Below are 21026 nucleotides of genomic sequence, written 5' to 3' on the forward strand. Positions count from 1 at the left end.
GGAACTTCTCTCCTGAACAACTGCAGAATCCTGAGAAACAGATGAAGTATTTGTTAAATCTGGGCATTTGTATTTTGGAAGAAGAAGCATTCTCTGGAAGTTGCAGAGTTTGGCAGCTTCAGTGTTGACCGCATCATTGTCCTGTGCTGACTGGGTTAAATCCCACAGGATAGTTTGTTTCCAGCCTTACTGCAAATTAGGTTAAGGTTTGTCTGTCTGTTTTTGCTTTTAAGATGTCCAACAGCAAGATAGGTAAAATCACAGACATTTAATACAAGTTATCTTTTGAGAGGATGCTAGTGGAGACATTGATTATATATTTTGGGGAATCTGCTGCTGTTAGAGTTTCATGATATATCAAAAACAAAGATGTCTTTGCTGCCTTTAAGATGATATTCCACAGCAGTGGATCTGCACTGTAAAATCTCCTGCAGACTACTTTCTCTTCCAAATATAGACCTTTGAAGAAGGAGGAGTTTCATGTGTGCTTTACACATGGAAGGTACTGATTAATAGCTTGCAAAGTGCAGTGATGCTGGGATTCAAACCTCCAAACTTTCCTTCCTTTTATACCACTGCGCAGATATAGCAAGCAGCACATCAGAGTTGCAGCTCAGGAGAAAGCTCATAGTTTTCAAGCTCTTCTCCTTGGAGGAGAAGACACAGTGCATGACAACAGTTTGTTCGCGTGTGGGCATGAAAAAGCTTGCAGGGGTTAAGCAGCAGATTACCTAAAGTGTTCTTGTGTGAGCAGGGACCACGCCAGGCTGCCGTGCTTTAGACAACTGTCACGCTGGCATAACTCAGTTCCTCTGATTGGGTACTCTCAGCCACTGATTAAAAATGCTGATGCTGTCTCTGCGCTCCTTTCCACTTGGAGGAGAAATCTCTTTCCCCACCCCCAAGCCCACCTCTAGGATGTAAGTAATGGTGAGAAGATGAACATGAAAACAGTGCAGCCTGAGTGACTGGAGGAAAACAGCAGTCTGCTTTAGCTGCAGTGTTATGTAGGAGTCGTTTCCAGACTTCTTACCGTAGATTTTTCAGCACAAACTGCTTGCAGGTTTTGGAAGGCTGAGCAAGGACTTGCCACTGCTGTGTTAGTGTTTTCTGTGCAGCATCAAACTGCCTTGCTTTTCCCTGGACAGCTGTGTTCAGAGCTTCATGTGGAAATCTTTCTATTGAAGAGAGATAAAAAGGATCTTTAATCTGATTCTCTTTGGATCTTTCTATTTTTATGGTAAGTGCCAGCATGTATTGGCTGAGCATAGCTTCTTTGCTGCAGTGCTCATGCTCTCTCCCTCCCTCCCTCTCCCCTCTCTCCTTTCCCTGTCTGTTTTTCCCCCCGTGTTCTTAGATAAGCCTTGTGACCTTCACTCAGTACTAGTTACCATTTTCATCTGCTTCATAGCAGTTGTGAGCTAACTGAAATATAAGTTTTCTCTTGATTTTTGCTCTTTTCCCCTCTCTGACTCAGAGCTCTGAAGTAGTGATTGCAATCTGAGTGCTGCCTCTTTGTCCTTGAAACAGGAGGCTTGAACATTGCTCGCAATTGCCCGTGGCAGCAGTGGCTTAAGGTTCTGGGGAACTGAAGGAGAGATTTGATGAAGATGACTCATTTCTGTAGGTCTGCATTGCTGTGGCAGAATGGCACAGATAGCCCCTGCTTTGGCTAGTCATCCAGAAAACTCTGACACCCCTGTGTACAAGAGTGTGGAGTACATGTGATTTGTGCCAGTGTGTGTCATTGACATAGAAAGGACCCACTCTTCCAGCATTTTACACTTAGAAATACCTGATGGCATAGATTTAAGTTGGACCTTCTGCATCTTTAAAGTACTGACTGGTTGGGACGAGAAGTTACAGCACAAGCAACCCAATAGCCCTGGTCCCTCTCTGATCTATATAGTTGCAAATTCTTTTACAACTCTGCAGTAGAAAAGAAGTGCAACTAAATTAAATCTTCTCTTACTTAATCCGTGCCCTAACCTATATTAACAGCACTGATGCTGCAAGTAAGAAAGGTCATTATTTTGACATCTGTGACCTTAGACATTGTCATTTGTTGCATGAGACATAAAAGTAAATGCAAATACTTGCTTTTAAGTGTGAGAGAACTGCAAAAATATTAACTTACATGTTTCGTATTGAATCCGTTATGTGAGCTGAGTACACATAGCACTTACACACTGCAGGAGTAATAACGACTTCACTAAATCTTAAAAGGTCTGCTGAAGGGAGAGATGTAACACAGGCTCAAACTCATTCTGGGCTGACATGCCTTCAAAGGGAGGCAGTGGGCTGATGTAGTCTTACAGTTTTGTTTTCATGAGGTAGGATAGGAATAAAGCTTTAATTCTGTCTCTGCAATGCCTATTTCAAGAAAGAGAAATGCTGGTACCCAGAAATGGTTTTTATTGTTTAATGTGTTTCATGTCATGGTATAATAAAATAATTTTGCTGGTGATTCATGCTGTAGTTTAGAGGGGATTGTTTCACATAAGCTGCTTTGGTCAGCAGAGTTTATGTACCTCCTTCTCTTTGCCAAATGAGTAAAAACTTTCAGCCGATGCAGTTGTTTTTTCGCTCAAGTACAGAAAAGACAGGAAAGGGTATTTATGTCTGGTTGGCTTGGTGTGTGTGTGTCGAGGGGGAGATATAGGGGTAGGGGGTGGCTGCAGAAGGGAGGACACTCAGGGAACAAGGCAGGAGGTGCAGTGTTCAGCACCTGCAAGAGGTACAGGGGGCGGAGGAGTCCTCACATAGATCTGCAGGTAGAGGAGTTCATGGTGCAGTGAGGTACCTGCTGCATTGCTTTCAGAGTTAAAAAAAAATGAAACAAAAGTACGGTAGGGGCCAGCACATGCCTAGATGCCAGTGGCCCAAGTCAGCTGCCTCATCAGTTCATGATGGCATCATGCTGCACCCACTGGCGCAGCAGAGACCTGTTTCTCTCTTCACTAGTCTGGGAGGACATGCTGCAAACCTGCCTCTCCTGCTCTCTTGGTGTAAGCAGTCCTCCCCTCTGTCTATTGTGAAAAAGCTCTAAGGTCTGTGTTTCTTAATCTTTTTTAAGTGGGCAACAAAGATGTTTGTATTTGTTCTGTTTCCATTTCAATAAGCTCTGACACAGTTGCATCAGTAAAGGAACTTTTGGTTGTGAAATAAGATCAGCAGTGATCTTGCTAGTACAGGTGTGGAGATGCTCCTGAGTGCCTGCAGGTCATAGCATTGCTTTTAGGAGACCAAGTTTAGACTTCTCTGTATTAAAAGTAATAAGCAATTGTGTGTAAGCATCTACACATTGAGCTGCCTACTCTGTCCACTTCTTAGAAAATGATTGTAAACTTTAGAAAGTAAGAGGATTTATGAAATACATGTGCAATCAAAATGATTATGAAGATCACTTAAGTGTGGCACAGCACATTATTTTTCTTTTCAAGTGGTTCTTTGAATATCAAACATTCCTATATGTTAAAATCTACATTTATACCTAACGTTTAATCCAAAGGACTGTTCTCGCTTGAAAAATATCATGTCTGAAATACTAGGTTGTAAAAGCTGATATTTAACCTAAAAGCATAATCACATCTTCTTTCAATAAAAGTTTAAAAGCTGAAATATATAATGCAGCGTGCTTTTCAAATAGTCTTAAAGCAAAAGAGAAGGAAGAAAAATAATAAATTTGAAGTATTTTTTCCAGTTTAAACCACATGAGCTTGCAGTGGGATGTTTACATTTGGAATCTGACGTCTGTGTACTGCAACTGAGATGACTGCACCTAAATTGTGCCAGCACATCCTGTTGCAGCCTTGAGCTAAAAAATAAAGATGCAGGCTCCTGTGAAAGCTTTGAGAGGTAGAGAGAAGAGGGAAACCCCCAAGTAACAAGAAATCCAAGTAGGTAGATGTTCCTTTCTGTTTTTAGGAATCCCGTGAATGCTGAAATGCATGCATAGTACTTCCTTGTTTCACAGCATGGTGTCATGTTAATTCCTTTGCAGAATGTCTGAGGACTGCACAGAAAACAACTGCAGGGAGGGAAAAAAAATGCAGCCAGCTGAAATCACCCAATGGGCTGATGAAGTCACTGCATTTTTATTTATTTATTTTTCTCCTGTGCATGATAAGTATGCATTCCTCACTTGATTTGTCCATAAAACCAAGCTGTTTAAAACTTCATACTCCACAAATAGTCATATACATTTACTTTACAAACAGAAAGGGATACTTTCCTACAAAATGCTCACAAATTTCCCTTAAAAGTACTCTTGTTAGTTTTATACTTTCTGTGTCCTCATATCCTTTTGGACAAGACATATCCAGCTATCGATAGTCACTGGCTAAAGAATGCAAGTGGTGTTTTAACTGTGCCCCAGGTTCCCTCTGTGCCCCAGACTGACATGTGATACATGTGATGCTGGGATGTGCATGATGCAGAGCTCAAGTCATCAGTACCCAGCAGTGCACTGGTTAGTGATTTCCAAAGCACCTTATGAAAACTGTTCACAAATGTTTTGAAAGGAAATGTGCTACATTATACTCTTATAAAGTTCATGTAACTACATGTTAAAATATCCACAACATGTATGTATTTCACAATGTATTAACTGTGGTTTTATTTGCTTCTTCGTCCATAGTGATACAAGTATTGACATGTATCAAGAATTGACTGCAATTTCTAGGCTTTCCTTTATTGATATAGTTAACTTCTACTGATTTATCTGAACGTTTTACCTCTTTAAATCTGTAGATTTTGTACATGTTGATTTCAAGGACTTTGCAGCTCTAATACTGCAAATATTACAAATCTGTCTCTATGTGTCTGGGCCATTAATGAATTAGCGGACTTCAGCCCAGTTGCTATGTTTGCAGTTTGTGGATGCCCAGAAGCTCTGTGTTTGGCTGCTATGTTATTTGCTACATAACCTGTCAGAAGGAGTTTGGTACTTTGGGAAGTGTTTGTGGGTAGGTTTTTTTCCATACTTGTGTGGAATATTTACCTTTTGGGCATTGTTAAATATGTTCAACACTTCTTCTGCAGATGTGTTGCCCTCCTGCTAAGTGCTTTCACTCTATGCCTGTCAGATCTCAGACTTTTATGCTTTCTGTCTTTACAACAGCATAGCACTTGTGTAGATCTGACTGACACTACAAGGAAACTGTGGGCTTTCTCTTCATGCTCTTCAGAATTGCTGAGGAGCAGTTTTTTCATAGGGAATACTAGACAATAAATTGAGCAGTTCTGTGTAAGTTAAAGAACTTTATTTTGCATGAATAAGTTGCAACTGTTTCATTTCAGAATCAGTGGGGCAGAATTAGGCCTGCTTATTTTGGGAAAAATCAAAGAACTGAAACATTCCTGAAGGACTGCTCTATTTTATAGGTTTCTTTAGCACTTCTGAACATAAAATTTAATTGGAAAGTTTAAAGATAAAGTATTTTCTTCAGAATTACTTCAGAAACCTTCATAGCCTTTTTTGGTGGAAGATATGAAGAAGAGTCGACCAAATCTAAGTGGTCTCCTCCTGATCATCTGAGATGTCTAAAATCATGACATTTATGCTGTTCTGTTTGCAGAATAAAATGAAATACTAATCTGGTGAAAAGGTATTGGACAGCTCCTCAGCATCCCAGTGGAAGGGGTTTTAGTACTGAAGCGTATTCATGCAAGTGTTTGATCTCTAGGAACATCTCTGAACAGGATGAATATCATTGCAGCTGCAATTAAGTCCCCAGATAGGAGACCTAATGGCACACAGCTTTGTGCACATGGATGGATTTTGGCCTAAGAGAACATGAGTCTGAGAGATCATTTTCATGTTTCTTTATAGTAGAGGAAATAGTATTATTTTTTAAGAGTTGGATGTAGAGGCTTACAACACTTCAAGGCTCATTTCTCAAAATACTTTCCCTTCCCTCTATCAGCTATGGAGGAATTACATCAAGCATACTTTCAAATGTGTCTCCGAATCCAGCCCTGAGAGAAGACTGATCCCTACCAGATGGTGAAGTCTGAGTTTGAGTTCAGAGATTTCCAGACTCTTCACTTAGGGTTTGACTGTCAGGCTTGCCAACAGGCTTGCTGTCCAAGAATTTTACACAGTTTGGTCATGTGAAAGCCCATATTACCAATGGATATTTTAAATTATTATTTCAATAAGCTCTCTGAGTTATTCTTAATACAATCCCTGGAATTGTTTCAGTATTGGTAGTGATTGGTAGGTGTTAGATCCAAACTAGTGCATCATCAACATGAGATTAGAGCCGCCAGCACACCTGGGCACCTGTCTGGCACCCTAAAAACATAACCATTTTTGAACAGTCAATATCTATATGACACAAGACAGGATTAGGACAATCTCATACTGGTTGTGTGTCTAAAATGCCAAGATTCTAACAGGTTGGCTCCTCACACTTTTTCCATAGGTACAATAGTAGAAGTTAGAGATTCTAGACTGCAATTTGAAGTATATCTAGGATCCATCCCAAGTCTCTCATAGGAGCCTATTGCTATTTGATGACAGGAAGCTAGGAATAGCAGTTTCTGTATAATTTAAGCTATCTGTAGGTTTTACATCACCACTGCTAGGTAGTTGAAACAGATTCCTGCTTCAGGATAGATTTTTTTGACTTCATTTATTTGCTCCTATTTGTAGCCCCCTGCAGTACTGATGTTAATTCCATATTCTACATGGTGCTTGTGGCCTTAAGTATAGAAAAATTGTGCAAAGTTTTGTGTGTTGTTGTTTGTTTTTTTTTTAAGGAATAAGATAATTATCAAAATCACTTAAGAGGGGCAAGACTGAACCTCCTATGAGCCACTTTACCATAGGGAAAAGCTAGGCTAGTGATTATCTGTTTTGGATTCCCAGGAGATTATTCCCATTTCAGATAATTTTCTTTGACAAAACTGTTTTTTGTGAAAATTAGGCAGAATATTTCACACATTATATTGGACTTTTTGTTAATGAGCCTGACAGTTCCTGGAGGATGAGTTCTAATAAAATGCCAGCTGAAATTCAAGGCTTTATGAGACTATTGGTGTCCTGGTAGACTCACAACCTCTCCATGTTGTTATTCTCTTTTTTCAGGCTAGCTTGAGAACTTTTCTTCTTAGTGCTCCATATTGCTTCTTTTCTCACAGTTTTCGCTTGGCACATACTTCTTTTGCATTTTTATGTACTGGCTTGCCTTCATACTTCTCCAATTTTTTGTTTTCTTTTGTTTGTTCTTTGTTCTTCATAGGGATAATATCTGTGATGGGGTTTTTTTCCTCATACTGATTTACCTCTATAGAGTTTTTTCGCTCTTAGTTTCTGCTGTATTCTATTTCATCTAGGCAGAGCCTAGCTCAGATTCAGTCCCCAGGGATTAGCAAATACTGTGATTTCTTGGTGAAGAGCTTGGGCTGTAGGCTCAAGAGACTGTGAAGCTCATGTTGAAAACTGGAGAACAGGAGGCAGCTACAGGCAGGTTTAGCAGGACAACAGGATTAGAACCTAAGAGCCAAATAAAATGATGACCTCATTAGCAAGAATACTTCTGAATATACTATAATATTTCTGAATACACTAGGAAAACAGCATATTCCATAATTATGAAATCTAGAGATCAAAAAACCATAATGAAGAAGAATTAGGCAATCGATATTGGCCGGAATTGTTTCTAGCTTTTCATACTGAAGCTGGCTACGCTGCTGTGGTTTACATCCAGGGTTTTTGAGGTTATTGCCATAGAAGTTCTCTATTTTAGATGAGAAGGGGAGAATAAAGTTGAAAGCTCTCCAGACCTCAGGAAAAGGAAGGGAACCTAGTCAAACCTCTGAATTACAGTAGTTCAGCAATGATTGTTTCACAGATCAACATTCCTTGAAACAACAAATAATGATTTTCCATTAAGTGTTCGGAAAACAGTGCAGTGTCGGAGTTAAAGGTCACATTTCAAGGCAGAGGCAGAACAGACCAGAAGTGCCGTGTGAAATTTCAGTATGATAATCTCATTTCCTAAACTTAAAGAAAATGACAGAATTGAAACTTGATAGGTGTTGCAGTGAGGATGTACAGCAGGCCCTTGCTTGTCCTGATGTGACATTGTTTGCTGAAGGACACTTTGGCTCTTGAGTTATTTTGAAAAGACAAGTAGTGAGAAAAGGAAGATGGGTTTAGGATATCTGCTTCATTTCAGTCCCAAGGGGGAGAGGAGTGAGAAGCAGTGAAACCAAGTGACACAGATTCAATAATTTCCAACATTTTCTTAAGGTCAGTTTATGATGATCCCTACACCTGGGATTTGCTATGCAGTTTCTGCTATTCAGTCACACTGTTGATAGTTTCTGCACAGAAACTTGAGAATTGCCAAGGATTTACATATCTTGCTCAGGATCATACAAAAATATGTGTCTTAGCTGAACCCAGGCCTCTCAAAACCTATGCCAGTGCCCTGCTAATGTCAGATAGCTGATTCTTCCAGAGACAGCGTGAGGGGAAAAGGGAATTATCATATTGTTACAGAATATAAAGAAATTTTTAGGATTTGCTAAATAATTTTGATATCATTGATTCTTGTCTTTGCCTATCTAAGCATTCCCAGTTATTTTCCTTTCCAGGGTATATCATGATTCCCGGTTAGATTTTTATGTCCTCTGAAGCTCTCACTAGTATTCTGGTTGCAGTGCACTCTGGGCTAACTGACTTGCAATTTAAGTGATATTTCTGCTTCACTGTTGTCAAACATATGTCCTCTTCTCTTTATAGACTCCAGGGGAAAAACATATTTTGGGGCCATGTTGTTACCACTTATATTTTTTGAACTGCATTTTTTTGAAACATCTGTAAGCCTGCAAATACATTTTATGCCTCAGGTTTGGCTTTGTGAGCAGTGCAGTGCATTCTTGGATGTTTTCACTGTGCAATCTAGGCATGCTTTAGTATACTAAAAGGCACGTGAGTGTGCAAAATCCATGATTTAAGAATTAATAAATGGCAGAATTTGGCTGCATCTGTACATTATTGTGTAGACTTTAATCAGATGTTCTGTTCCCATGCAGTGGTTTTCACTGAGTTCCTTCTATGTTCCATTTTGTCTTTCTTGTCTCACAGTTAGTATGTGTGATTCAAACCGTGCTCCAAAAAAAAATCCATCTCGATAAGTGTATTTTTATGTCTTATCACCATAACTTCTTCTGATCACCAGATGGCAAATAGTTTTCTCTTCTTGCTGTCAATGCTGATTCTTATTACTTTATAGACAAAGTGAGATTTTGCATGAAAATGAGAAATGCCCATTAGCTTAGGCCACTGAATTTGAAATCCCAAGAGCATGTGTTTGTTGTTGTTGTTGTTGTTGTGTTTTTGGTTTTTTTTAATGCCTTTTTAGCATTATAGCATTTCATATAATCAGAATAAGGCGTGAATTGATACTGGCCAGAGATGTGAGTACTATAGTTTTGATTAATCTCATGTTGAAAGCTGGGCACCCATTGTAGCCATTTATTTAGAATCATAGAATCATTAAGGTTGGAAAAGTCCACTAAGATCATCTAGTCCAACAACCAACCCATCACCACCATGCCCACTAATCATGTCCCTCAGTGCCATATCTACCCTTTTCTGCACTGAAGGCAGAGGTAGGTATACAGTTGACTACCTAAAGACAAGAATTCAGATTCTTTAAACCAGAGACTAACATTTCTTTTTGTGCAGCTTCAATCTCTATTTTTGTATGCAGCTGCCTCTCTGCTGAGGGAGAGGCCACACGAAACTGCTGGTTATCTCAGAAATGTCTCCCAAGTGCACACTGAAAATAAAAATTATTTGTGGCTGTATCATATTGCATAAGCACAAAATGTTGAGCATATTTCATTGATGCAGCCCTAAACCTGGCATTTCTTTGAGTCTGGTGTCTTGATATTGCAAACTAAACACTCTTTTGATGTAGTTTTTTTAATATGTCAACAACTAAATATTTTAAAAGGCAATATGAAATCCAGGATTTTCACCCTCTGATACTGAGAAAAATGTTGGCAATATATGTAGGACAGAAATTTAAGAGCTTCAGTTTTCTCCATTCTAGGTGTGAGCATACTGCAAAGTCAGCCTGGAGCCATGCTTGTTATTCTCTAGGCAGAAGGGTCACAAGGAGAAAACATGTCTGTTACTACAGAGTTCCCTCATAATGTGTAATGGGTAATTTAAAGGAAGAAAGTATTTTCTACAGCTACAAACCTTTCTTCCGCTCAATCAGGGTAATTCTTCCTTTGTTGCTATGTGGTATGACTGCTGTCCAGGAGATCACAGGAGAGAGAGTCTCTGCTTTCTTACTGTGACTGCTGCAGACTTATGCCCTTGTGCTGTAACAGCATTAAGTGCAGATGAAAAAACATTATCCTTGTTAAGGTGTTTTTGACCACAACGTGAGAATATTATCAACACTAGCTGTACAGGACAAACACAATTCCTGAAGCTTTTAGTGTAAAAAAATTGTGTAGATTTCACATGGTTGATGAAGACCTTCCTTAGGTCTTCCTATATTGAGCTTCCATCAAATATCAAGTCCTGCTCTAACATATGGAGAATATATGTATGTGTATAAATATATTTGGCATTTGGTTCTTCTGCTATCCTAAGCAACTGAGTATCTTTTCCTTGAGAATTAAATAAGCTGGCAGTAAGGGCTGTAATGGACCATCTCACCCAAAAGGTTCTTCGCCAGTTTTAAAAGAAAGGAAAAATCTTGATTAGCTATTAAGTGAGCATGAGTTTTATCTTTACAGTTTTGGTCTTAAACATAAATCCAATTAAACTGTGAAAATGTTTTCCTCCCGCATTACTATCATTTTCAATAAAGGACATAATACAAATAGTGCAAGTAGTAATTGTAATCAGTCAACTCTCAAACTAAAAAATTCTTCTGTCCTAATTGCTGTGAGAGAAACAGCTAAAACTTCATTTGCGTGCCCTTGAAACTACCATGGGTATGGCCATGCTTCAGAAGCTTTACCAGAAGGTCTGGCCTGTGAGTCATGGTCATGGGACTGCAAATTTTGAGTGAGAAAAGCATCTGAAATGCTGTTTGGAACACCATTTGTAGGCAGTGGTCACAGCACAGCATCTTGCAACACGTGCGGCTCTGTGGGGATTTGTTACCTGCTTGTTTTAGTCCCAGTGCAAGAACAGGAGCTGTGTTTAACACTTGATCCCAGGAAAGGGCCTGCCCTTGTCTCTACCCATTGGACCTCATGGCAAGTTAAATTTCTCATCCTTTAAAATAATTTCTTGCAATCACTTTAGATTCTTTCTAAATTAAAGGAGTGGATATATCATGGTCTTAATGCACTTGTAAGCTGAAGATAGAGAAATTTCAGAGATCATGAAATACTACTAAGGATGTTCCTCCAATCCTTGTTTATCTCTTACAGTTATAATTTGAATATATCATGGAGATGTTTTTACGTGTAATCACATTTATGGTTTTCTGGTAACAACAGACTCAGAAAGCAGAGGCAGCCATTTGCATAAATAGAAGCATGGAGCACAAAATAGGACGTTCAGTCCCTCTACAGGGCATTTTTAGGGCACTTAGTACCTAATTTTGTGCCAATGAAATTAGAGACTTACTGATTTACAATGAAGGACATACAGAACCCTTGGTTTACCACAGTGACTATTTCCCCCCTGCACAACTTATCAGTTGATGTAGGAAAAGTCAGGCTTGCAACCTTTGCAAAGGGTCACTTCTGTGTTGAATTTTATATTTGGAGAAAGTGGAGAAGTTTTTTGATACTCCTCTCATAAAAAGTCTGACAAGCCAATAATACTGCACCCTGCTAAGTGTAGGGTGCTGATCACTTTGGTGCAATGTTAATCCTTCAGGATTTAGTATTACTATTTTGCTGAGCGAGCTCAGACTTCAAGTGGGATTAACTAATTCAGAAGCAGGTACTTCTGATAAATGGAGTGATACAAGAGGGAACTTCTTCCCCACATAAGAACATCAGCAGGATTTTTTGTAATTGAAAATCTTTGGTGAAATGGAATCTAGTGCTCCATTCTGTCAAGAAATCCATAAGTAAAAATGCATGCTTTTCCTCTTCATCTTGCTCTTGCACCAGGGTGTTGCCTGGCTCAGGCAGAAGCTGCTGTTCAGCTGCAGTCAGTGGATTCCCTGTGGCTAGTGATAGTTGTCTGGTTGGTCTTAAGCTTAAAATTCAAAGTCATCTCTTCTTTCATGAAATGGTATCAATTTTTATGAAGTATTATTCCAGGAGTTTTAGTAAATAGTCCATGCAGCTGTCATGGGGAATGAGTGAGAAAGGCAAGGAAGAAAAGTATGTTCCAACTCTTGTTTATTATTAGTCACATCTTACTTTCTGTTTTTGCTAATTTTGCCTCAATAAGCACTTGAGAGAGGAGATATTTTTGTTAATTTTTTTTAAAGCACATGATATCCAGTTCCTGGAATTGTGGGTTCTTGAATTCTTCTGGTAATCAATTTTTTCTGCCCTCTACATTTCTAAGCTCCTAACTTTTTTCGCCTGTTTTGGATAATATTAAAATTTATTACATAGAGAGCCCCCAGAAATACAGAGGTCAGCACATGAGCCTACCAGTGGGGACAGGGATCAAGTCCCTCTTTGTCTGTTTTGGACAATGGACAGAAATTCTTTCTAGAGGTGAGAAGCAAATTATCCCCTTGTTTCTATGCAAATTTTTGGCCAACTCTGCTTCCCAGTGTTCAAAAAGGAACAACACTGCTAGAGCAGTAGAAATGAATGTCAGGAACAAGGCAAAGTGTGAACGAAGTCAAGAGTTTTCCAGCACAGTTCTCAGTTTGTGAGTGGCACAGATGTATGGAGCTTAGAGTTGGATCTTACTGAGGATGCTCAAGAAATCAGGTAGAGTGTTTTGCATTTCTCTTGCCCATGCTGGAAGGGAGTGCTGAGAGCTGTTAAGCATCACTTACTCTTGGTGATGACAGTGTCTCACTCCGCTTTCTGATGTATACCAGGGGCCTGCAAGGAGCAGATACAGGCTGGAAACTCACAATTTTCACTGCCATTAAGATCTAATTATTTTTTTATTTTTTTATTATTTTCATAAACATATTTGGGTCAGCACAGAGAAATATTTAGATTATTAGAGTAAAATAAATGGCACTCATATTCATCCCATAATCACAGAAGACGCATAGATTTCATGGACTTTGAGTCTTATATTGAGTTTGATGACTAAATTCCTAGAAATTAACAGTGCCTTGCTTGAAGCTTATAGAATGATCAACTAAGAAAAAGAAAGATGTTCTACTTTAATAATAACAATATTTTTTTTTCCAGGATCATTGCATAGAAAGAGCCCCAAATAAATAAACAGATTAATTTTCCAATTAATTTTTAATATGAGACATTAATTCACAGACAGAAGAAGCTCCTCAGTTCCAGCTAGCTGATTCCCATTATCGTTTGTGTTGCTATTTCCAGGATGCTTACATGGGAAAATGCCTAATCTGGGATTGAAGTGTGGAGTGTTTCTTCTCCTGGTTAGACTTGTGAACAACAAGGGTTTGTAACAGCAGAGCCATTTGAAAGGACTAGAGTGTTCAGGATATTGCAAATGGTTGAACTGCTTCTACTATGGCATGAAATGGATGAGAAAGATGCCCATTTATTGATGCAAAAAATGCTCAGCGAGAGAGTTGTGACATTTATTGACAACCTACAGATTAGGCCACCTTAACAAGACCAAAAGTACCATTCAAACGGAGCACTTTGTTCTCTGGTACTCTCAGTGCTGATTTGGTCCTGTGAAAATCAGCCTTCAGTTTGCACAGTATCAATTTATACAGATTGAATATAAGTAGTGTCACAAGGAGGCTAAGCTCATGTTTTTCATGGCCACTTTTCAGCATTATCCATAGAAAAGTTTAGATTGTATTTCTTACTCTCATTTTCATTCTCTTGGTTGTGAAAATAAATATGCAGGGGTAAACCTCACACTGAAAGTCTTAAATGGCATCAATAAAAAATATTTTCTTCTTTCCATAAACAGCCCAAAGTATTTGGAAAGCAATAATACATTATATTTCTGTTTATGCAATGGGCACGCTAAGCATGCTACAAAAGGGAGAAATATGGAAGACAATTATGCAGTTCTAAAAAATACCATAGTTCCCCTGATATAACCTCAGCACAGTCATAATAAGATGGTATAAAAAATACAGAATGTAGGTGCAAGTTTCAGGATGGCAGCTCTTAAAAATCATCAGATTGAACATGCTTAGAATTTATATTAGGTGAGGTTTAATTCTGTAATATCTCACAGATGTCTCTTGATAAAAATCGTTCTTTTTCAAACTTCTCACTTTGACCAAAAGAACTAGTTTGAGATGGTCATATCTGGAAGTAAAATTCCCTTGGGTGTGATGATGGCATGCAACTTCCCCCCAAAAAAATAAAAGGAAATATTTATATTGTTGGCAAGGTATTAAAACAGATAGTGTTGAAAGTGATTTTGAAATGCTTAATGAAATTCCATGTCAAACGTGTCTGGATGCATAGGACTTCTAGAGAAAATAAGGCAAAACCCTCTAGAATGGTATGGATGCAGCAATCAAGAAAGCCCATCAGCACTGACCAGTAATGGTACAGCAAGGAATCTTCTTTAGGTACTCCTAAATGTAGCAAAGAATTGACATGGTTTAAATCTGCTTTCATGGTGTCTGCAGGGTTCATCTGATTCTAATTAGTTGCAGTGCAAACCAGCCAGATAGTTTACCCTGTTATTGGAATAAAACAAAGCAAACCAACCAAACAAGCAAAACAAAAACAACAAAAACCAACAACCAAACAAGAGAAGCTGCAAAGTCACTGCACAGGCTAAGTGCAGATGTGTGGAGCACAGCATTGACTTGGTTATTGAGTTACACTGAGATGCGTTACTTGGGTTTGATTAGACAGAGAGAATGTACTTAATAGAGCCAGTGTATGTTACAGTACCTTCTTCAGTAATATTACAATTATATAGAGCATAATGATGCTGTCAGTATAGGTTGGCAACAAACCAAGCCTAGTGCTTCTCCAGACCCAGGAAGATCTTGAATTTTTAAGCTTGGGCTTCCTTGGCTACTTCAATATATAGTAAATGTTTGGAGCCAAATACATTGTTGGTAGATTTCTTCAGGCTGATTTCCCATTACAATGATTTCACTTCTTTGAACTGTATTGAATCACTGTAATTCTTATTTTTTTAGCCTTTTTTTGTTTTTAAATATCTCTTCTAGAGAGAAACAAAAGTGACATAATGGAATGATCTCAACATGGCAAATGTAAAGTAGGGTGAGGGGACCTGCCTTCTGATTCTGGCAATATTTAGGAGTCTGCCTTTAGTTAGTCACTTGGGCTTTGCCTACTGCTTTATTAGTTCAGGTATGTTAGAGCCATTGCTCTACCAGATCCATGCAAGAATGAGTGGCACCTACAGCTGTTTGTGTCATGTTGTCCATCAATAATGCTACATCAATCATTGAAACACGGACAGCCTTTTGTATCTTCTCTTTCTTGTGCGTAAAACTGTGCGCAGTTTGTCTTGTGGAAGAGGTTTGAAAGGTGGTTTAGCCAAAGTTTAGAAACAGATGATTAATGTATACATTTAAAGCTGTAAATTTCTAAATTGAGGTAGAAAATGGTACATGATTGCATCTGACTGATTATCTGCAGTAAACTGATCAGTGTGGCACCTGGAGCAGGGTATGGGGACAGAACAGGCAGAGCTGCAGTGTACAGTGCTTGGGTTTAAACTGGACTTCATCACTTCCATTGTAGTGCATTTTTTACTTGTATTTGCAAGTGGCTTAGGGAAATGCTCTGCTGTGCTGTCAAGCCAATGACATCCAAGAGCTTACTGAGCTTCTGATAAAAAAGAAATTGAAGGTCATTTCTTCAGATCAGCAGGTTTATCTATAATCCACTGCAGTAAACTAAATTGACTGTGCATTTTGCAACAGCAGCAGAAGTTTCAGAAGAGCTGGAGTTTAGCATCTCACCCATTGCTACAAGAATACACATTTGAAAGAATCATGAGGAGCAGCCTCATGGAGATTTATTTTATGTCTTAAAACTAATTAACCTCTAGATCAAGGTTTTGCTTTGGCTTTCTACTTACTTCTGACAAATAGGAACACTTGAAGTATAGGTCCAAATTTTCTCAGATTCCATCCTTTGCTCTGAAAAAGTGTAGAAGAAGTGTATTAACAACAGCTTCCAGTTCTTGCACAGCTCTCACACTGCCCTTCGCTGATAACTGTCTGAGCAGGTGCCCTTGCTGCATCAGCACAAGCAGACTGCAGACAAGGATTTCTCCATTCTGATGTAAGCCACTGCCTGTACAGGACACAGCATTGGCTGCCTTTCTCCCTACTGAGAGTTCACCTCCATTGCTGCTGATTTCCATTTGGCAGTTAGGACCAAGTTACGTCCTATTTGTACTTTTCAGATGACGTAGAGGGGAAAGAACTGACATGGTGGGGTTATACTTAGTTAGGTCAGAAGCATTGCAAAGCCTGGCATTTATGTTCATTGACAACACTCATGACAGGGGATGACCATATAGAAGTGCTGGAGACTTATCACAAACATTTCTTATTCATGCCCAAAGACAATTAAAGAATTAACATATCTTTTATCAGTTCACTTTTGTTAGCCAGTTCAACAAAGTCAATAGACGCAGCACATTAGCTAGCATTTATGGGCAGGTGGCAACTAGTTTCTAAGATTTTTGCTGTTTGGTTGTGTTTTGTAATGCAGCCAAGGCTGGAGGCCAGCTTACCAGTGGTAGATGAAAATGAACTGGTGCTTTAAACCCTACTCCAGCCATGTTAACACCGATGTGGTCTAAACTGAGAACACAAGTGCTGCCTGAACACAGGCCTGCCCTTAGACTAGAGATAATGAACGTGAGCACTGGTGGTTATCATGTAGTGCTTTATTTGTGGCTGTTTGGGCACCACAGAAAATTGCCAGCAGGGACGATGGAAGGCAGTGGAGTTCTAGGAAGCCCCATCTATTTCCATCTGGCTTGCTTTGTTGCATGGAAATGCAAGACAGCTGGTTTGGATGGTGGAAGAAATCACCAAGCCCTTTTGCTTCATGGGGTATTTAGTTCATTTGCAAGCTCTGGGAATAAGTTCTGCACGCACTTGAAAAAGCTTCAATTAAGTGCTCATCTTGCAACCAAGCACTAAATTACCTGTCTTTCCAGGTCACTAACTTTTTGCTGATTAAGCTTCACTCTCCATTTTGAAATGATTGCTGCCTTTGAAACAACCACTACATCTCCTTAAAGCTTCCATATCGTGATACCACCTCTCCCTGTGGTCTGCATGGCTCTGAGCAGCAATCCCCCATCTGCAGGTAGAGGGAGAACAGGAAAAACATGTGAGAGCTGGGAGACAGAGTTGCCCCTCCTGGTGCCTTCATGGAAGGTGGGACTCCAAGGGATCACGTCTGTATAGTTAAAACTTATGCTTGCTGCATAAATACTGTAGCAGGTATAAATGTTTTATACATTCATATATGCAAAAAAAAGAACAAAACCAAATGTTTTGCCAAATGAGAGAGCTGCATCCAGCTGTATCCTGTCCAGGACAGCAGCAGCTGTGCAGGGAAGGCAGGACTTATAAGATTGTAAAGCAGGATTAATGCAGAAGAGCAGAAAATGAAAATGGGTATCGGAACTACTGAGTAAAAGAACATACAGAGAGCGTGCATTGCAAATAGAAAAAAACCAGCTGACTAGACAGAATATACTGTTCCCTTCCTATAACTCTCTTCATCTGCAGTAGTTCCAGGCCTGGCATGGTACAATATCAATATACTATACAGCAGCCTAGCTTGATTGAAAGTTGTCTCCTTATAAAACAAGGTCCTGATGGAAAAAAAACTGAGATTATCAAGTCACTAGAGCACATTCAGCAAGTCCGCGAATGACTACAAAGTAGATTAGAAATTGCTCATCAAGCCATTTCTTCATCTGCTGCCTTGTGTCTGACAGTGGGCTGCTCTTAATGCTATATATTTCGTATATGTTCCATGTTTGACTCAGCTGATGGGACTCTATTTGTGATGTACTCTTGAGCTCAGAACAAAGTGGGTTTCTTCCTCCTCATACATCTCTCAGATTTCTGCTTGCAGTTCTGAAGAGTCTTGAGATGTTTTCTTACTACTCTCTTGCACTGAGCTGAAAATGTTGTCACTTCTGCCACCACACACATCTGGACGTGGGAAGATCTTTTTATCTCTGAAAGCCCAGCCCCCAAGTGGAATTTGGCCCCTTCTACCTCCCTGGCCTTCAGAGCCAGGAAAAGGAGGAAACAAGAGTTTCAATATGCTTAGGATCTCAGAATGAGCCTTTCCATGCAGGGAGCTATTTTAGGAAGAGCTCTTCTCCCTCAGTAGAAAAGCTCCCATGATGAACGTTTAGGAAAATAAATGATCATCTGAAGTCTGTGGAGTTAATTTTTAAGTCTTCAGCGGTAAATGTTTAGGTTGTGAGGCCTATTGATTTTTGTCAAGTAGCTGTTAGACCTACGGTCAATCTTGTGCTAAGGGTATTTTGGCTGATTTTTCTTGCCATTATATTTCCTATGTTACTTTCTTATTTGAACATCAAAATTGAGTGTAGCGCTGTGAACAGAATAAGGTATTCTGCTACGAGGAACTTGTAGTCTAATTCAGGCACAGTGACGCACAGGCATACATAATCTACAGGATAAGGATGCAAATTCAAAGTAATAGAAGTGTCTAGGGAAAAATCAGTGCTCCAAGCTAATTTACTATTCCTGAAGAGCTACTAGGCTGCAGAACAGAGGGAAAATATTGAACTATACAACAGATTGGTTTTTTCCTTCTTTTTTTGATCTCCTTACAAGAAGATTCTAATGTGTCATGAAATACGGAAGAAACACCCAAAGAAAACATAGACTGGGCTAGAGATCCTAATGTGTTCCTGTTTTCTGTACTGTATCCTAGAAAGGAGAACTGGAGACTTCTTGAATATGCTTTGTGAAATAAGAATTACATTTTAAATAGATAAATAGTGGATCAAGCTTGGATTATGAACCACTATTGATATCATTTGAGGCCTGCAAGACTGAAAGACTGGACATTGCTTATCTTGCAGAATGCAACCACAGACTAATGAAATAATGATCATAAAAAACTGATATCGGAAATTCCCTAAATGAATTCATTCAGATTTCAATATACTCCCAGCCTAAACGTCTATGGATATCCAAGCAGTTATACATGTGATCGAGAACATGGGAAGTAGTGATCCTAGTGAATTTGCTGGCCGTCATTTACTTTGCATTTAAGTTCTTGTCTGAGCTCTGATTTTGTAACTTTTGTGGTTCTTCTGTTTCAGAAACAGTGCCCTATATTTCTTAGGCCCAGGACACAGTCTTTCAGTACCAAAAGTGGTTTGGGATTTAAGTAATTTAAGTGGCCAGTGGTGGCCCTGAAGGAGCTGTCTAACATACCTCCACACCCTCATAGAGCCAGTGAGGCCCTGGCACAGCTGCCCAGAGAGCTGTGGGTGCCCCATCCCTGGAGGCACCCAAGGCCAAGTTGGATGGGGCCCAGGGCAGCCTGAGCTGGTGGGTGGAAGCCCTGCTCATGGCAGGGCTTGGAACTGGGTGGGCTTTAAGGTCCCTTTCAACTGAAGGCATTCTATGAGTCTACGATACTGAGCTTATTAATGTCATATAGCCGTTTTGTTACAGATAGTGATTCTTCAAGTTTTATCTGTTTTCAGATGCTCAGGGGAATAAGTTACTTTAGTTAATTCTCTTAATTTCTAGAGAAATCAAGCTTAATAATATATCAGCTCTTCAATAGTGCTTTAACCAAGGCTACATACTGGTAGGCCAGGGCTGCTGTGTTATTGGGTTTGCAGTTCTGACTTCTATAGCAGGCATGATACGGGCATCACACAGCCTTGAAAATTTTCATGTTTCTGAATAATTGTATTTTCATTCTGCTAGATCTGTTGGGTGGAAGGGGTAGATTTAAGAAAGCTGAGGGATCAGGTCTTTACAGTAGCTGGGTCTGGGCTACCCCTGTTCTCCATGTGGGACTGTGGGGGAATCACAGGAAATATGCATCTAGGAGGATAAGGAGAGTAATTTTCTCTCTTGTTTTTTGGGTTATTTGGTTGATTCTTTTTCTTCTTTTAATGGTAGTAAGCCCATGAAAATCCTTGAGGCATTCAGATCCCATGAGGCTGATCCGTGTACTTTAAGAAAGATAAATGCTAGGAACACAAGCAGTATATCTTTATGTGGCTTCATTTCACGAGGTCAAAGTAATTCCATTATCTTTTTTTTTTTTAATGTAGTTAATATGAATTATTAGACACCCCACAATGCATCTTTTCCAATCATATTTTCGTATGTGCACTTGCCACTTCACATATATCACATTGCCAATGAAGCACTCCCATTTTTCCTCAGGAGAAGGGATGTTTATGACACTCTGGTCAATGAAAGTCAGATGCTAGCACAGATTTGATAGCATTCATTTTCTTTCATACTTCTGGCACAAGTGGCAGCATCACCATGTGAGAATGAAGAACAAGTGGATAGGTGTTCAAAAATGCCATTGAAAACAACGGAGTTGGCTTTCTTTTATTTGATTAAGACAGTGTTTTAGAAAAGCAGAGCTCTCAAGTCTGTATACTTGGAGATAAAGTAAGTAGTCTGGTTTTCAAAAGAACGGAGCACTTAGAGGTTTCTCAGACTTCTATGAGAGTACAGCTAGTTTTGTACTGCAGGCCTTCCAGAGACCAGTTTCGCAGACTGAAAAAAACATCCCTGGCAAATTGGGGCTGAAAAAATCATGACCTGAAATTAACAGTTTTTAAAGTGAGAGCAAAACAACAAATAACCATAGAACCTTTAGCGGCCAAGTGAATCCCCATCTGGTGCTTTGCATTGTGTGAGGGCAATGTGCCACAGTTTGCAAACAGAATATTTTAT

At 39.4% G+C, this 21026-nt stretch overlaps 1 protein-coding gene across 8 annotated transcripts in view; it reads left to right on the forward strand.

Annotated features, from left to right (window-relative positions):
• Nucleotides 1-594: 594 nt before the first annotated feature.
• Nucleotides 595-21026, forward strand: part of ANO4 (anoctamin 4) — a 162212-nt gene continuing 141780 nt past the window's right edge. For all 8 annotated transcript variants that reach the window (XR_014943124.1, XM_015859160.3, XM_015859164.3 and 5 more), the window contains exon 1: nt 595-1240. The gene's annotated coding sequence lies outside the window, so the exon portion shown is untranslated. The remainder of the gene's footprint in view (nt 1241-21026) is intronic.

This window comes from Coturnix japonica, chromosome 1, assembly GCF_054131305.1.
Source record: "Coturnix japonica strain WE chromosome 1, WE-NBRP24, whole genome shotgun sequence".
NCBI classification, from domain to species: domain Eukaryota; kingdom Metazoa; phylum Chordata; class Aves; order Galliformes; family Phasianidae; genus Coturnix; species Coturnix japonica.